The following is a 20,485-nucleotide window of genomic DNA, read 5'->3' on the forward strand; positions in this document are numbered from 1 at the left end:
TTCCTACTGCTTATATTGAGAAACCACCTTTCCCTGTTAGAATAAAGGATCATGCTAAAGCTTCAACTATAGTCAACAAAAGTAATATTAGGACACACAAACCCCCTGAGCAAGTTAAAGTTGAACCTAAAATTGCTATGGTTAAAGATCTCTTGGCCGATAATATTGATGGGCCTGTTATTTACTTCTGCAATGAAGCTGCTAAGATTGGTAGACCTGATGCTAAAAATAAGCATAGACCTGTTGTAGGCATGCCTATTATTTCTGTTAAAATATAAGATCATTGCTATCATGGCTTATGTGATATGGGTGCTAGTGCAAGTGCAATACCTCATTCCTTATACCAAGAAATTATGCATGATAGTGCACCTGCTGAGATAGAAGAGATTGATGTTACAATTAAGCTTGCCAACAGATATACAATTTCACTAGTTGGGATTGTTAGAGATGTTGAAGTCTTGTGTGGGAAAGTTAAATATCCTGCTGGTTTTCTTGTCCTTGGTTCCCCACAAGATAGCTTTTGTCCCATTATATTTGGTAGACCCTTCTTGAACACTGTTAATGCTAGGATAGACTGCGAAAAGGATGTTGTTACTATTGGTTTGGGTGATATGTCTCATGAGTTTAATTTTGCTAAATTTAGTAGACAACCCCGTGATGAGGAATTGCCCAGTAAAGATGAATTATTGGTCTTTCTTCTATTGTCGTGCCTCCTACTGATCCTTTAGAACAATATATGCTAGACCATGAAAATGACATGTTCATGAATGAAATATGGGAAATAGATGAAGTATTCTTTAAGCAGGGACCTATTCTGAAACACAACTTGCCTGTTGAAATCCTAGGGTATCCTCCTCCACCCAAGGGTGATCCTGTGTTTGAGCTTAAACCAATGCATGATACTCTTAAATATGCTTACGTTGATGAAAAGAAGATATATCCTGTTATTATTAGTGCTAACCTTTCAGAGCATGAAGAAGAGAAATTATTGAAAACTCTAAAGAAGCACTGTGCTGCTATTGGATATACTCTTGATGATCTTAAGGGCATTAGTCCCACTCTATGTCAACACAAAATAAATTTGGAGAAAGATGCCAAACCAGTTATTGATCACCAACGACGGCTAAATCCTAAGATTAAAGAAGTGGTAAGAAAGGAAATATTAAAGCTCCTTGAAGCAGGTATAATTTATCCCGTTGCTGATAGTCAGTGGGTAAGTCCTGTCCATTGTGTCCCTAATAAGGGAGGTATTACTATTATTCCAAATGATAAAGATGAATTGATCCCGCAAAGAATTATTACATGTTATAGGATGGTGATTGATTTCCGCAAATTAAATAAAGCTACTAAAAAGATCATTACCCTTTGCCTTTCATTGATCAAATGCTAGAAAGATTATCGAAACATACACATTTTTGCTTTCTAGATGGTTACTCTGGTTTCTCTCAAATACCTGTGTCGTCCAATGATCAAGAAAAGACTACTTTTACTTGCCCTTTCGGTACCTTTGCTTATAGACGTATGCCTTTTGGTTTATGTAATGCACCTGCTACCTTTCAAAGATGCATGATGGCTATATTCTCTGACTTTTGTGAAAAGATTTGTGAAGTTTTCATGGATGCTTTCTCTGTTTATGGATCCTCTTTTAATGATTGAGAAACCTTGATCGACTTTTGCAGAGATGTGAAGAAACTAACCTTGTCTTGAATTGCGAGAAGTGCCACTTTATGGTTAATGAAGGTATTGTCTTGGGACATAAAATTTCTGAAAGAGGTATTGAAGTTGACAAAGCTAAAGTTGATGCTATTGAAAAGATGCCATGTCCCAAGGACATCAAAGGTATAAGAAGTTTCCTTGGTCATGCCGGTTTTTATAGGAGGTTCATTAAGGACTACTCAAAAATTTCCGGGCCTCTGACTAACCTATTACAAAAAGATATTCCTTTTGTCTTTGATGATGATTGTGTAGAAGCATTTGAAATACTTAAGAAAGCCTTGATTTCTGCACCTATTGTTCAGCCACCTGATTGGAATTTACCATTTGAAATCATGTGTGATGCTAGTGATTATGCTATAGGGGTTGTTCTAGGACAAAGAGTTGATAAAAAAATTAAATGTTATCCAATATGCTAGTAAAACGCCACACATGATGGACTCTGGCGAAAAAGTCTTCTTGCCGTATTTTCTATTTCCGTCTCAAGTAGATTTGACTAACATACCGAGCTCTTGCCTGCATCGAGCGCGGCCGGTCATTAAAGAAAAAATAGCAGCCGGTCCGTTTGATTCAAAGGGCTTCACGTGAGTAGCAATCCTAATCCGAACAGGGCAGTGCTTCTTTAATTAACACAGCCTTGACTCATGTGCTTATCAAGCAGTACTAGTACTAATAGTACTATGGTTAATTGAATAGTCTCCTGGATTTTATAACTGCTCTGGTGGCGATTCTTTCCATGAGTGGAGCAGATATTCCTTTCAATCGCTGCTTGCTCTTATTTTTTTAAATCGGACGCTGTTAGTACAACCAGCACTCTGATTGCTTGATTTAATCGCGTGATGTGACGGGAAAGTATACTCTCGCCTGTGTGCGCACTTGATACCGGCAGCTATCGTTATTACTTTTTGTTTGATCTCAGAGAACAGTGCAGGGAACAACATCACAAACATGGCGATTTGACCAACTCAGCTTGCTCTTGACCCTCTGCATTTATATGTAGACAAAGAAAATGCGTAGTAATAGTCGGACACGGCCGCCGCTCAGATAGAATACACAGCAGGAATTTTGGACTGTCTTTGACTCAGCAACTTGCGGCGCCGCGCGGCCATAAACCCTAACTCGTCCAATCAAACCTTGTACAGGCCGTTCCAACTACCTGCTGATGATATAGATCCTCTAGACCGGCTCTTTTTTTATCCGGCTCATCACGAGCTTCTCGATCCCTAAAGAGATCCCTCCAAGAACTCAACACCAGCATGCGCAAGCCCCACAGTGGGCGCCAACTGTTGTGGAAATGTCACGGCATATGTCCTAGTATGAGGACTTAGTCGTGAGGGCAACGCATCTATGTGGTAGCTTGAGAGGGGTTGATCGGGACGAGAGACGCGGGACGGATCAACACACAAGACAATGATTTAGACAACTTCGGGCCCTGGGAAACATCATCCGGTAATAGCCCTACATGATGTTTGTGGCTAGATCTCATTATGCTCATCAGGGAGACGCCACATAAGCCGGCTCCCCTTTAGTTGTGTCTAGCCCTAGAGATTGTTTCTTGTTTGCTTGTCCCCCTTTTGGGGAGCCCTGCCCCTACTTATATAAGTTGAAGGGGCGGGTTACATGACTAGTCCTAGTAGGATTAGGATTACTCTATTACAGGTGGAGTCCTAGTCTTGCTTCCTTTGCAGGAGAATATTCCTTATGTCTTCCTCTTAAGCCGGACCACCATCACATGAACCGGCCTTCTGGGCCTTGGGCCTTGTCATCCATCTAACCCGCTGTTGGGGTCATCAGTAAGTCACCAAATACTCGTCGGGTCTCTGTGAGCCACCTAGTCCGGCCGGGTCATACCGCGGGGTATATCCCCGACAACTACTGAAAAGGAATTTTTAGCACTTGTATTTGCTTGTGATAAGTTCAGACCTTATATTGTTGATTCCAAAGTAACTATTCACAATGATCATGCTGCTATTAAATATCTTATGGAAAAGAAAAATGCTAAACCTAGACTTATTAGATGGGTTCTCCTGCTACAAGAATTTGATTTGCATATTATTGATAGAAAGGGAGCTGAGAATCCCGTTGTAGACAACTTGTCTAGGTTAGAAAATGTTCTTGATGACTCACTACCTATCGATGATAGCTTTCCTGATGAACAATTAGCAGTCATAAATGCTTCTCGTACTGCTCCATGGTATGCTGATTATGCTAATTACATTATTGCTAAATTTATACCACCTAGTTTCACATACCAGCAAAAGAAAAGGTTCTTCTATGATTTAAGACATTACTTCTGGGATGACCCACACCTTTATAAAGAAGGAGTAGATGGTGTTATTAGACGTTGTGTACCTGAGCATGAACAGGAACAGATCCTATGCAAGTGTCACTCCGAAGCTTATGGAGGACACCATGCTGGAGATAGAACTGCACATAAGGTATTGCAATCCGGTTTTATTGGCCTACTCTCTTCAAGGATGCCCGTAAGTTTGTTTTGTCCCATGATGAATGTCAAAGAATAGGCAATATTAGTAGACGTCAGGAAATGCCAATGAATTATTCACTTGTTATTGAACCATTTGATGTTTGTGGCTTTGATTATATGGGACCGTTTCCTTCCTCTAATGGATACACACATATTTTAGTTGTTGTTGATTACGTTACTAAGTGGGTAGAAGCTATTCCAACTAGTAGTGCTGATCATAACACCTCTATTAAGATGCTTAAAGAAGTTATTTTCCACGGTTTGGAGTCCCTAGATACTTAATGACTGATGGTGGTTCACATTTTATTCATGGTGCCTTTCGTAAAATGCTTGCTAAGTATGATGTTAATCATAGAATTGCATCGCTTTATCACCCACAGTCTAGTGGCCAAGTGGAATTAAGTAATAGAGAACTTAAATTAATTTTGCAAAAGACTGTTAATAGATCTAGAAAGAATTGGTCTAAGAAACTTGATATTGCATTATGGGCTTATAGAACTGCATATAAAAATCCTATGGGTATGTCTCCATATAAAATGGTTTATGGTAAAGCATGTCACTTACCTCTTGAATTAGAACATAAGGCATATTGGGCCATTAAACAACTCAACTATGACTTCAAACTTGCTAGTAAGAAGAGGCTTTTTGACATTAGCTCACTTGATGAATGGAGAACCCAGGCTTATGAGAATGCCAAACAGTTCAAAGAAAAAGTTAAAAGATGGCATGATAAAAGGATACAAAAGTATGAGTTTAACATAGGTGGTTATGTATTGCTATACAACTCTCGTTTGAGATTTTTTGCAGGCAAACTACTCTCTAAATGGGAAGGTCCTTACGTCATCGAGGAGGTCTATCGTTCTGATGCCATAAAAATCAACAACTTCGAAGGCACAAATATGAGGGTGGTGAACGGTCAAAGAATCAAACATTATATCTCAGGTAATCCCATAAATGTTGAAACTAATGTTATTGAAACCGTAACCCCGGAGGTATACATAAGGGACACTTTCCAGAATGTTTCAGACTCTAAAAAGGAATAGGTACGTGGTACGGTAAGTAAACCGACTCCAAAATAGTTCTAATTGCAATTTTTCTCCGTTTTGGAATATTTAAGAAAATAGGAAAATAAGAAGCAGACCGGAAAGGAAACGAGGCTTCCACGAGGGTGGAGGGCGCGCCCTACCCCCCTGGGCGCGCCCCCTGCCTTGTGGGCACCTCGTGTGCTCTCCGGACTTTGTTTTCTTGCACGATACTTCTTTTGGCCGGTAAAAATTTACTATATAATCTCCCGAAGGTTTTGACCACCGTATCACGCAAATATCTTCTGTTCTTGTTTCGAGTTGTTTCTGCTGTAGTCATAGAGCAAGATGTCTTCTCAAGAGTCAGTCGGGGAGAGCCGGGTGTTCCTACCTCTTGAGCATGCGTTGGTTTTCCCTTGAAGAGGAAAGGGTGATGCAGCAAAGCAGCGTAAGTATTTCCCTCAGTTTTTGAGAACCAAGGTATCAATCCAGTAGGAGACCACGCACGAGTCACCTCGTACCTACACAAACAAATAAGAACCTCGCAACCAACGCGATAAAGGGGTTGTCAATCCCTTCACGGCCACTCGCAAGAGTGAGATCTGATAGAGATAATAATAATAAGATAAATATTTTTGGTATTTTTATGATATGGATTGAAAGTAAAGATTGCAAAATAAGATAGATTGGAAACTTGTATGATGGAAAATAGACCCGGGGGCCATAGATTTCACTAGTGGCTTCTCTCAAGATAGCATAAGTATTACGGTGGGTGAACAAATTACTATCGAGAAATTGATAGAAAAGTGAATAATTATGATAATATCTAGGTATGATCATGTATATAGGCATCACGTCCGTGACAAGTAGACCGACTCCTGCCTGCATCTACTATTATTACTCCACACATCGACCGCTATCCAGCATGCATCTACAGTATTAAGTTCATAAGAACAAAGTAATGCTTTAAGCAAGATGACATGATGTAGAAGGATAAACTCATGCAATATGATATAAACCCCATCTTTTTATCCTCGATGGCAACAATACAATACGTGTCGTTTCCCTTTTTGTCACTGGGATCGAGCACCGCAAGATTGAACCCAAAGCTAAGCACTTCTCCCATTGGAAAAAGATCAACCTAGTAGGCCAAACCAAACTGATAATTCGAAGAGACTTGCAAAGATAACCAATCCTACATAAAAGAATTCAAAGAAGATTCAAATATTGTTCATAGATATACATGATCATAAACCCACAATTCATCGGATCTCAACAAACACACCGCAAAAAGAGTTACATTGAATAGATCTCCAAGAAGATCGAGGAGAACTTTGTATTGAGATCCAAAGAGAGAGAAGAAGCCATCTAGCTACTAGCTATGGACCCAAAGGTCTGAGGTAAACTACTCACACATCATCGGAGGGGCCATGGAGTTGTAGAGGCCCTCCGTGATCAATGCCCCCTCCGGCGAAGCTCCGGAAAAGGCCCCAAGATGGGGTCTCTTGGGTACAAAAGGTTGCGGCGGTGGAAATAGGGTTTCGTGGTGCTCCTGGATGTTTGCGGGGTACGTAGATATATATAGGAGGAAAAAGTAGGTCGGTGGAGCAACGAGGGGCCCACGAGGGTGGAGGGCGCGCCCAGGGGGGTAGGCGCGCCCCCTGCCTCGTGGCCTCCTCGATTATTTCATGACGTCCACTCCAAGTCCCCTGGATCACGTTTGTTCCAAAAATCACTCTCCCGAAGGTTTCATTCCGTTTGGACTCCGTTTGATATTCCTTTTCTATGAAACACTCAAATAGGCAAAAAAACAGCAATTTGGGCTGGGCCTCCGGTTAATAGGTTAGTCCCAAAAATAATATAAAAGTGTAAAATAAAGCCCATTAACATCCAAAACAGACAATATAATAGCATGGAGCAATCAAAAATTATAGATATGTTGGAGACGTATCAAGCATCCCCAAGCTTAATTCCTGCTCGTCCTCGAGTAGGTAAATGATAAAAACTGAATTTTTGATGTGGAATGCTTCCTAACACATTTTTCAATGTAATTTTTCTTTATTGTGGCATGAATGTTCAGATCCGAAAGATTCAAGATAAAAGTTTAATATTGACATAAAAATAATAATATTTCAAGCATACTAACTAAGCAATCATGTCTTCTCAAAATAACATGGACAAAGAAAGTTATCCCTACAAAATCATATAGTCTGGCTATGCTCTATCTTCATCACACAAAATATTAAATCATGCACAACCCCGATGACAAGCCAAGCAATTGCTTTATACTTTTGATGTTCTCAAACTTTTTAAACTTTCACGCAATATATGAGCGTGAGCCATGGACATAGCACTACGGGTGGAATATAATGGTGGTTGTGGAGAAGACAAAAAGGAGAAGATAGTCTCACATCAACTAGGCGTATCAACGGGCTATGGAGATGCCCATCAATAGATATCAATGTGAGTGAGTAGGGATTGCCATGCAACAGATGCACTAGAGCTATAAGTGTATGAAAGCTCAACAAAAGAAACTAAGTGGGTGTGCATCCAACTTGCTTGCTCACGAAGACCTAGGGAATTTGAGGAAGCCCATCATTGTAATATACAAGCCAAGTTCTATAATGTAAAATTCCCACTAGTTTATGGAAGTGACAACATAAGAGCCTCTCTATCATGAAGATCATGGTGCTACTTTGAAGCACAAGTGTGGAAAAAGGATAGTAACATTGTCCCTTCTCTATTTGTCTCATTTTTTGTCTCCTTTTTATTTGGGCCCTCTTTTTTTTCTTTTGGCCTCTTTTCTCCTTTTTTTTATTTTTCGTCCGGAGTCTCATCCCGACTTGTGGGGGAATCATAGTCTCCATCATCCTTTCCTCACTGGGACAATGCTCTAATAATGATGATCATCACACTTCTTTTTACTTACAACTCAAGAATTACAACTCAATACTTAGAACAAAATATGACTCTATGTGAATTCCTCCGGCGGTATACCGGGATATGCATGAATCAAGAGTGACATGTATGAAAAAATAATGAAAGGTGGCCATGCCACAAATACATGTCAACTACATGATCATGCATGGCAATATGACAATGATGAAGCGTGTCATAACAAACGGGCGGTGGAAAGTTGCATGGCAATATATCTCGGAATGGCTATGGGAAGGTATATGGTGGGTGTATGATACCGGCGAAAAGTGTGCGGTAATAGAGAGGCTAGCAAATGTGGAAGGGTGAGGGTGCATATAATTCATGGACTCAACATTAGTCATAAAGAACTCACATACTTATTGCAAAAATCTATTACTTATCGAAACAAAGTACTATGTGCATGCTCCTAGGGGGATAGATTTGTAGGAAAAGACCATCGCTCGTCCCCGACCGCCACTCATAAGGAAGGCAATCAATAAATAAATCATGGTCCGACTTCATCACATAACGGTTCACCATACGTGAATGCTACGGGAATCACAAACTTTAACACAAGTATTTCTCAAATTCACAACTACTCAACTAGCATGACTCTAATATCACCATCTCCATATCTCAAAACAATTATCAAGTATCAAACTTCTCATAGTATTCACTGCACTTATATGAAAGTTTTTATTATTCCTCAAAGCAAATTACCATGTTGTTCTAAAGGACTCCAAAAATAATATAAGTGAAGCATGAGAGATCAATAATTTCTACAAAATAAAACCACCACCGTGCTCTAAAAGATATAAGTGAAGCACTAGAGCAAAAACTATATAGCTCAAAAGATATAAGTGAAGCACATAGAGTATTCTAATAAATTCCGATTCATGTGTGTCTCTCTCAAAAGGTGTGTACAGAAAGGATGATTGTGGTAAACTAAAAAAAAGACTCAAATCATACAAGACGCTCCAAGCAAAACAAATATCATGTGGCGAATAAAAATATAGCTCTAAGTAAAGTTACCGATGAACGAAGACAAAAGAGGGGATGCCTTCCGGGGCATCCCCAGGCTTAGGCTTTATGGTGCCCTTGGATTTACCTTGGGGTGCCTTGGGCATCCCCAAGCTTAGGCTCTTGCCACTCCTTGTTCCATAATCCATCAAATATTTACCCAAAACTTGAAAACTTCACAACACAAAACTTAACAGAAAATCTCGTGAGCTCCGTTAGCGAAAGAAAACAAAACACCACTTCAAGGTACTGTAATAAACTCATTATTTATTTATATTGGTGTTAAACCTACTGCATTACAACTTCTCTATGGTTTATAAAATCCATTACTAGCCATAGATTCATCAAAATAAGCAAACAACACATGAAATACAGAATCTGTCAAAAACAGAATAGTCTGTAGTAATTTGTAACTAACGCAAACTTCTGGAACCCCAAAAATTCTAAAATAAATTTCTAGACGTGAGGAATTTATCTATTAATCATCTTCAAAAATAATTAACTAAATATCACTCACCAATAAAAAATGGCAGCAATTCTCGTGAGCGCTAAAGTTTCTGTTTTTTAGAGCAAGATCAAAAAGACTTTCCCCAAGTCTTCCCAATGGTTCTACTTGGCACAAACACTAATTAAACACAAAAAACACAACCAAAACAGAGTCTAGATAAATTATTTATTACTAAGCAGGAACAAAAAGTAAGGAATAAAAATAAAATTGGGTTGCCTCCCAACAAGCGCTATCGTTTAACGCCCCTAGCTAGGCATAAAAGCAAGAATAGATCTAGGTATTGCCATCTTTGGTAGGCAATCCATAAGTGGCTCTCATAATAGATTCATATGGTAATTTAATTTTGTTTCTAGGGAAGTGTTCCATGCCTTTCCTTAATGGAAATTGGAATTTAATATTCCCTTCCTTCATATCAATAATTGCACCAATCGTTCTAAGGAAAGGTCTACCAAGAATAATAGGACATGAAGGATTGCAATCTATATCACGAACAATGAAATCTATGGGCACATAATTCCTATTTCCAACAATAAGAACATCATTATTTTTCCCATAGGTTTCTTAATAGTGGAAGCCGCAAGGTGCAAGTTTACAGAACAATCATCAAATTCACAAAAACCTAGCAAATCACACAAATTTTTGGGATCGTGGAAACACTAGCACCCAAATCACACAAAGCATAGCATTCATGATCTTTAATTTTTATTTTTATTGTAGGTTCCCACTCATCATAAAGTTTTCTAGGGATAGAAACTTCCAACTCAAGTTTTTCTTCATAAGATTGCATTAAAGCATCAATGATATGTTTAGTAAAAGCTTTATTTTGACTATAAGCATGAGGAGAATTTAGCACGGATTGCAACAAGGAAATACAATCTATCAAAGAGAAATTATCATAATTAAATTCCTTGAAATCTAAGATAGTTGGTTCATTGCTATTTAAAGTTTTGACCTCTCCAATCCCACTTTTATCAATTTTTGCATCAAGATCTAAAAACTTCGAATTTTCTGGGACGCCTTCTAACTAAAGTTGACTCATCTCCAGTCCTGTCATTATCAAGATTCATATTGCAAAACAAATATTTAATAGTGGACACATCAATAACTTTTAGATCTTCATCCTTATTATCATGGAAACTAGAAGAACATGCTTTCACAAGGCAATCTTTTTAGCACGCATCCTAGCGGTTCTTTCTTTGCACTCATCAATGGAAATTCTCATGGCTTTGAGAGACTCATTGATATGATGATTAGGTGGAATAGATCTAAGTTTCAAAGAATCAATATCAAGAGAAATTCTACCCACGTTCCTAGCCAACTCATCAATCTTAAGCAATTTTTCTTCAATCAAAGCATTAAAACTCTTTTGCGAACTAATAAATTCTTTAATACTAGATTCAAAATCAGAGGGCATATTATTATAACTTACATAAGAATTTTTGTAGGAATTACCATAATTATTAGAGGAATTACTAGGAAACGACCTAGGATTAAAATTACCTCTATACGCGTTGTTACCAAAATTGTTCCTACCAACAAAATTCACATCCATAGATTCATTATTATTCTCAATCAAAGTAGACAAAGGCATATCATTAGGATCAGTAGGAGCACTCTTATTAGCAAACAATTTCATAAGTTCATCCATCTTTCCACTCAAAACATTAATCTCTTCAATTGCATGCACCTTTTTACTAGTAGATCTTTCAGTGTGCCATTGAGAATAATTAACCATAATATTATCTAGGAGTTTGGTAGCTTCTCCTAAAGTGATTTCCATAAAAGTGCCTCCCGTGGCCGAATCTAAAAGATTTCTAGAAGCAAAATTCAATCCGGCATAAAAAAATTGTATAATCATCCATAAATTCAAACCATGTGTAGGGCAATTACGTATCATTAATTTCATCCTCTCCCAAGATTGTGCAACATGCTCATGATCAAGTTGTTTAAAATTCATAATATCGTTTCTAAGAGAGATGATCTTAGCGGGAGGAAAATACTTAGAGATAAAAGCATCTTTGCACTTATTCCATCAATCAATACCATTTTTAGGGAAAGACAAAAACCAAGCTTTAGCACGAACTCTAAGCGAAAACGGAAATAGCTTAAGTTTAGCAATATCATTATCCACATCTTTCTTCGTTTGCATATCACACAAATCAACAAAGTTGTTTAGATGGGTAGCGGCATCTTCACTAGGAAGGCCAGAAAATGGATCTTTCATGACAATATTCAGCAAAGCAGTATTAATTTCACAAGATTCAGCATCAGTAAGAGGAGCAATAGGAGTGCTAATAAAATCATTATTGTTGGTATTGGCAAAGTCACATAATTTAGTATTATCTTGAGCCATCGTGACAAGCAAGCAATCCAACACACAAGCAAACAAGCGAAGAAAAAGCGAACGTAACGAGAGGACGAAAGGAAAATAGGGCGAATAAAACGGCTAGGGTGAAGTGAGGGAGAGGAAAACGAGAGGCAAATGGCAAATAATGTAATGCGAAGGATAAGAGTTGTGATGGGTACTTGGTATGTCTTGACTTGGTGTAGATCTCCCGGCAACGGCGCCAGAAATCCTTCTTGCTACCTCTTGAGAATGCGTTGGTTTTCCCTTGAAGAGGAAAGGGTGATGCAGCAAAGCAGCGTAAGTATTTCCCTCAGTTTTTGAGAAACAAGGTATCAATCCGGTAGGAGACCACGCGCGAGTCACCTCCTACCTACACAAACAAATAAGAACCTCGCAACCAACGCGATAAAGGGGTTGTCAATCCCTTCACGGCCACTTGCAAGAGTGAGATCTGATAGAGATAATAATAATAAGATAAATATTTTGGGTATTTTTATGATATAGATTGAAAGTAAAGATTGCAAAATAAGATAGATTGGAAAGTTGTATGATGGAAAATAGACCCGGGGGCCATAGGTTTCACTAGTGGCTTCTCTCAAGATAGCATAAGTATTATGGTGGGTGAACAAATTACTATCGAGCAATTGATAGAAAAGCGAATAATTATGAGAATATCTAGGTATGATCATGTATATAGGCATCACGTCCGTGACAAGTAGACCGACTCCTACCTACATCTACTACTATTACTCCACACATCGACCGCTATCCAGCATGCATCTAGAGTATTAAGTTCATAAGAACAAATTAATGCTTTAAGCAAGATGACATGATGTAGAGGGATAAACTCATGCAATATGATATTGATACGTCTCCAACGTATCTACTTTTCCAAACACTTTTGCCCTTGTTTTGGACTCTAACTTGCATGATTTGAATGGAACTAACCCGGACTGACGCTGTTTTGAGTAGAATTACCATGGTGTTATTTATGTGCAGAAGAAAATGTTCTCGGAATGACCTGAAACTTCACGGAGCCAATTTTCAAAAAATAAGAAAAATACCTGCAAAAGATGAAGGCCAGGAGGCCCACCACCTCGCCACAAGGGTGGGGGCGTGCCTACCCCCCTAGGGCGCGCCCCCCTACCTCGTGGGACCCCTGTTGCGTCTCCGACTCCAACTCCACCTCCATATATTGAGTTTCGATGAGAAAAAAATCAGAGAGAAGAAATCATCGCGTTTTACGATACAGAGCCGCCGCCAAGCCCTAAAAACTCTCGGAAAGGCTGATCTAGAGTCCATTCGGGGCTCCGGAGAGGGGAATCCGTCGCCATCGTCATCATCAACCATCCTCCATCACCAATTTCATGACGCTCACCGCCGTGCGTGAGTAATTCCATCGTAGGATTGCTAGACGGTGATGGGTTGGATGGGATCTATCATGTAATCGAGTTAGTTTTGTTAGGGTTTGATCCCTAGTGTCCACTATGTTCTGAGATTGATGTTGCTATGACTTTGCTATGCTTAATGCTTGTCACTAGGGCCCGAGTGCGATGATTTCAGATCCTAAGGACCCTGCTGCCACGGGAGGGTAGGACAAAAGATGTGATGCAAGTTCTTTTCCATAAGCACGTATGACTATATTCGGAATACATGCCTACATTATATCAATGAACTGGAGCTAGTTCTGTGTCACCCTAGGTTATGACTGTTACATGATGAACCGCATCCCACATAATTCTCTATCACTGATCCATTGCCTACGAGCTTTCCTTATATTGTTCTCCACTTATTTACTTTACCGTTGCTATTGCTATCATCACTACAAAATACCAAAACATTACTTTTACTACTATTACCTTTTGCTACCGTTACCACTACTATCATATTACTTTGCTACTAAATACTTTGCTACAGATATTAAGTTTCCAGGTGTGGTTGAATTGGCAACTCAGCTTCTAATACTTGAGAGTATTCTTTGGCTCCCCTTGTGTCGAATCAATAAATTTGGGTTGAATACTTTACCCTCGAAAACTGTTGCGATCCCCTATACTTGTGGGTTATCAAGACTATTTATTGGCGCCGTTGCCGGGGAGCATAGCTCTATTCTTTCAGTCACTTGGGATATATATCTGCTTATCATTATGAAGAACTTGAGAGATCCAAGAACCAAGATCTATCCCTCAACTACGAGGGGAGGTAAGGAACTGCCATCTAGCTCTGCACTTGATTCACCTTCTGTTATGAGTAAGTTTGCGACACCTACACCTGCTTCTGCTATTCGTTCTGTTATGCCGCATGTTATTGATGATGCCACTTCTGCTATGCATGATACTTATGATGAAACTACCTCAATGCCTGATACTACTGTGCCACTTAGTGATTTTCTTGATGAACAAATTGCTAGGGCTAGAGAAATTGAAAATATTGAATCTGATGATACTGATGAAAGTGATGATGAAGAATCACTTGTTATTCCTAAGGGTTATGTTTTTGATCAAGAAGCTTCTTTTGCTATTTTAGCTTGCAAAAATAGAAATGAACTAAAAAGGTTATTAGCTAATTAAATGGAGTAAGCAATCTCTAAGTGCTAGAATGAAACCTGACCCTGCTTTTTCTACTTCATCTATCTGTGTTACTGATAAGGATTATGAATTCTCTATTGATCCTGATATAATTACTTTAGTTGAATCTGATCCTTTTCATGGTTATGAATCTGAAACTGTTGTGGCGCATCTTACTAAATTGAATGATATAGCTACCCTGTTCACTAAAGATGAGAGAACTCGCTACTTTTATATACTTAAAATATTTCCGTTCTCATTAAAGGGTGATGCTAAGATATGGTTTAATTCTCTTGAACCTGGTTGTGTGCGTAGCCCCCAGGATATGATTTATTACTTCTCTGCTAAATATTTCCCTGCTCATAAGAAACAAGCTGCTTTAAGGGATATATATAATTTTGTGCAAATTGAAGAAGAGAGTCTCCCACAAGCTTGGGGGAGGCTTCTCCAATTACTTAATGATTTGCCTGGTCATCCTCTTAAGAAAAATGAAATACTTGATATCTTTTATAATGGACTAACTGATGCCTCCAGAGATTACCTGGATAAGTGTGCTAGTTCTGTTTTCAGGGAAAGAACACCGGATGAAGCTGAAATTTTATTGAACAATATGTTGACAAATGAAAATAATTGGACACCTCTGGAGCCAATTCCTGAGCCTATTCCAAAACCAACTCCGAAGAAGAGGGGTATTCTATTTCTCAGTCCTGAAGATATGCAAGAGGCAAAGAAATCTATGAAAGGAAAAGGTATTAAAGCTGAAGATGTTAAGAATTTACCTCCTATTGAAGAAATACATGGTCTTAATTTACCGCCTGTTGAAGAAACATATAATCTGAATCCTTCTCCTATTGAAGAAACACATGGTCTTGATAACCCGACATAGGTAGTAAAGGTAAATTCTCTCTATCGATATGATAAAGCTGAAATCCCATTTACTAAATTTGCTAGCCCATGCTTAGATGAGTTTGATAAATTTATGGCTAAGCAAGAAGATTTTAATGCTTATTTTGGTAGACAATTGAAATACAATTCAAATATGCTTGAACACTTGGGTGATTATATGGCTAATGTTAAAGGTGAACTTAAACTTATTAGTAAATATGCTTCCATGGTTACCACTCAAGTAGAACAAGTACTTAAAGCTCAAAATGATTTGCTCAATGAATTGAATAGTAAAGATAATGATTATGCTGTTATAGTGGCTACTAGAACTGGTAGAATGACTCAGGAACCTTTGTATCCTGAAGGCCACCCTAAGAGAACTGAGCAAGATTCTCAGAGAAATAATATAGATGTACCTAGTTCTTCCAAAAAGAAGAAAAAGAAAAATAATAGGACTTTGCATGCTTCTAGTGAACCTGTTATTGAACCACCTGAGAATCCAAATGTTCTATTTCTGATGCTGAAACACAATCTGGTAATGAACCTAAAACTAGTGGTAATGTTAATGATAATGTTCATGATGATGCTCAACCTAGTAATGATAATGATATAGAAATTGAACCTGTTGTTGATCTTGATAACCCACAATCAAAGAATCAACGATATGATAAGAAAGACTTTGTTGCTAGGAAACATGGTAAAGAAAGAGAGCCTTGGGTTCAGAAACCCATGCCTTTTCCTCCCAAACCATCCAAAAAAAGGATGATGAGGATTTTGAGCACTTTGCTGAAATGATTAGACCTATCTTTTTTCGTATGCGATTAACTGATATGCTCAAAACCAATCCTTATGCTAAGCACATGAAGGATATTATTACTAATAAGAGAAAGATACCAAAAGCTGAAATTTCCGCCATGCTTGCTAATTATACTTTTAAGGGTGGAATACCAAAGAAATTTGGAGATCCCGGTGTACCAACTATACCATGCTCTATTAAAAGAAACTATATTAAAACTGCTTTATGTGATCTTGGAGCCGGTGTTAGTGTTATGCCTCTCTCTTTATATCATAGACTTGATTTGAATAAGTTCACACCTACTGAAATATCTTTGCAAATGGCTGATAAATCAACCGCTATACCTGTCGGTATTTGTGAGGATGTGCCTGTTGTAGTTGCAAATGTTACTATTTTAACGGACTTTGTTATTCTTGATATTCCCGAGGACGATAGTATGTCTATTATTCTTGGAAGAACCTTTTTGAATACTGCAGGGGCTGTTATTGATTGCACTAAAGGCAATGTCACTTTTCATGTTAATGGTAATGAGCATACGGTATACTTTCCGAGGAAACAACCTCAAGTTCACAGTATCAACTCTATTGGAAAAATTCCATCGATTATATTTGGAGGTTTTGAATTCCCCCTTCCTACTGTCAAGAAGAAATATGATATTCTTATTATTGGGGATGTGCATATCCCCGTTGAGGTAACATAGTGTTATTTGAAATTTCTCCGGTTCCATCTTATTCGGAATGAGTTCGTTAACGAGACTTGATCAACCCTGTTAATGGATTCCTTTTGATGATCATGAGATGGATGAAACTAGAAGGCACAACCTTCTGTACCCCACTTTTACTTTCTGTTATTTATATTAAATAAAATAAAAATAAACATTTTTCTGTCTGTTATCTGATTATCCGTGCAATATAAAAATACCTCGAAAATAAAAGTTCTCCAAATGCCCTAAAATTTAAATATGATTTTTTCTAGAATATTTGAGAATATTTGGCACTCAGAACACAGCAGGGGGGCCAACCACCTGCCCAAGAGCGTGGAGGGCGCGTCCCCCTGCCTCGTGGGCCCATGGTAGCCCTCCTCCACTTATTCTTTCACCCACACACTCCTTCTTCCTCCCCCAAACACGAATAACTAGCTCAAACCCGAGTCCAAGCTCGTTTTGCTGCCATTTTCGATCTCCTTGCTCAAAGCACCTCTCACAAAACTGCTTGGGGAGATTGTTCTTTGGTGACTCCTCCATTGGTCCAATTAGTTTTTGTTCTAGTGCTTTATTCATTGCAAATTTTTGCTGCTTAGGTGACCCTGTTCTTGAGCTTGCATGTCAAATTTTTATGGTCAAAAGTAGTTTTGATGCATGATATAGGCCCTAGGCACTTGTAGGAGTAGTTGCTATCAATATTATTGAGTTTGGTTTACTTTTATTTTGAAGTTACTAAAAATTTCAGAATTTTTCAGAAAATGATGAGGAGATTATTGAGGAGCTCATCGAGACAAAGCTCGAAGGAAAAGGCACCGAAGCCTAAGTATAATTTACCGCGCACCGCGGAGATTCGGGCGTGTGAATGGCCTTCTGATGATTTCTTGAGAGCAGCCGGTATCTATGAATATTTTCATGAAATGGCTAGGAATGCAGGCATCACCGCTTTCCTCCATGACCAATGTGATCAATATCTCTTACTCACAAATACCTTTGTGCAAAACTTTCATTTCCATTCTAGGAACTCGCCACCTACGGTGGAGTTTCATTTATATGATGAGCATAAGGAGATGTCACTTTATGATTTTTGTCGGATTTTTTAGTCCCTTTTGAGGGCAAGACAGAAGAACCACATCGTGATGATGTGGAGGGCTTTATTGATACCATCACTGTAGGGGAAACAAGGAAGGTTTCCGATGCACGAATCACTAGCATACATTTTCCTGTTTTACGTTACTTTGCATTATTTGCTAGTCTTTGCTTAATTGGTCGCGGAAACTGTGGAAACCTGAGTATCCCTGATATTATTATTCTTCTCCATGGTTTATACAGTGATAACACTTTTAGTATAGGCGGTATTATTGCCAAACGGTTAAGTTTGAACCATACCAAAGGCCCTATCTTTGGAGGCATCTATGCTTCACGCCTAGCTGCACATTTTAACATACCTATTAGGCATTTTGAGAAGGAAGAAAAGGTGTTGCCCCATGTTTATCTAGATTATAAAAGTATGGTAGCACAAGATTTTATTGTTAAGAATAGGGCAGGAGAGCTTAAATATCAATTGTTCTTTAAAAACATCACCCTGAGACTATTACCCTGCCTGCTCCTTCTTTGTTTGATTTATCTTCAGGCATGTACCTTGTTCCGTTGAAGGCTTTTCACGCCTACCGGAACCCTGCACCAGCCGAGGAGCCAGAGCCGGAACCACAAGTTTGTGACGCCCCCGATTCAATCGTAGACTAATCATACACGCAAACGTGTACGATCAAGATCAGGGACTCACGGGAAGATATCACAACACAACTCTACAAATAAAATAAGTCATACAAGCATCATATTACAAGCCAGGGGCCTCGAGGGCTCGAATACAAGAGCTCGATCATAGACGAGTCAGCGGAAGCAACAATATCTGAGTACAGACATAAGTTAAACAAGTTTGCCTTAAGAAGGCTAGCACAAACTGGGATACAGATCGAAAGAGGCGCAGGCCTCCTGCCTGGGATCCTCCTAACTACTCCTGGTCGTCGTCAGCGGGCATCACGTAGTAGTAGGCACCTCCGGTGTAGTAGGGGTCGTCGTCGACGGTGGCGTCTGGCTCCTGGGCTCCAACATCTGGTTGCGACAACCAGGTAGAAGGGATAGAGGGAAAGAAGGAGAAAGCAACCGTGAGTACTCATCCAAAGTACTCGCAAGCAAGAAGCTACACTACATATGCATGGGTAAATGTGTAAAGGGCCATATCGGTGGACTGAACTGCAGAAAGCCAGAATAAGAGGGGGATAGCTAATCCTTTCGAAGACTACGCTTCTGGCAGCCTCCGTCTTGCAGCATGTAGAAGGGAGTAGACTGAAGTCCTCCAAGTATCATCGCATAACATAACCCTAACCGATAATCCTCCCCTCGTCGCCCTGTGAGAGAGCGACCACCGGTTGTATCTAGCACTTGGAAGGGTGTGTTTTATTAAGTATCCAGTTCTAGTTGTCATAAGGTCAAGATACAACTCCAAGTCGTCCTGTTACCAAAGATCACGGCTATTCGAATAGATTAACTTCCCTGCAGGGGTGCACCACATTCCCCAACACGCTTGATCCCATTTGGCCGGACACACTTTCCTGGGTCATGCCCGGCCTCGGAAGATCAACACGTCGCAGCCCCACCTAGACCAACAGAGAGGTCAGCACGCCGGTCTAAACCTAAGCGCCCAGGGGTCTGGGCCCATCGCCCTTAGCACACCTGCACGTTGCGTACGCGGCTGGAAGCAGAACTAGCCCCCTTAATACAAGAGCAGGCTTACGTTCCAATCCAGCGCGCGCCACTCAGTCGCTGACGTCACGAAGGCTTCGGCTGATACCACGACGCCGGGATACCCATAAGTACTCCCGCGTAGATGGTTAGTGCATATAGACCAAATGGCCAAACTCAGATCAAATACCCAGATCTCGTTAAGCGTGTTAAGTATCCGCGAACGTCGACCAGGGCCAGGCCCACCTCTCTCCTAGGTGGTCGGAACCAGCCCTGTCGCTCCGCCTCAAAGATCCACTCGCGGGTGCTCCTCAAGCTGACCCGTCTTTAGTCACCACATGTATCATGTATAAAGTATATAGTATATACCCGTGATCAACTCCCGAGTGATCACGGCCCGATAGTATAGCATGGCAGACGGACAAGGATGTAGGGCCACTGATGATAAACTAGCATCCTATACTAAGCATTAGGATTGCAGGTAAAGGTAACAACAGTAGTAGCAAGGACAGGCTATGCATCAGGATAGGATTAACGGGAAGCAGTAACATGCTACACTACTCTAATGAAAGCAGTATAGAGAAGAGTAGGCGATATCTGGTGATCAAAGGGGGGGCTTGCATGGTTGCTCTGGCAAGAGAGAGGGATCGTCAACTCCGTAGTCATACTGGGTAGCAGCGGCGTCGGTCCCGGTGTCTAGCGAGAGAAGAGGGGGGAGAAACAATAAATATTTAAGCAAACAGATGCATAGCGATGCATGACATGACAAGTATCGGTGCTAGGG

Source organism: Triticum urartu, chromosome 3A, assembly GCF_056163025.1.
Source record: "Triticum urartu cultivar PI428250 chromosome 3A, HENAU_Tu73, whole genome shotgun sequence".
Lineage (NCBI taxonomy): Eukaryota > Viridiplantae > Streptophyta > Magnoliopsida > Poales > Poaceae > Triticum > Triticum urartu.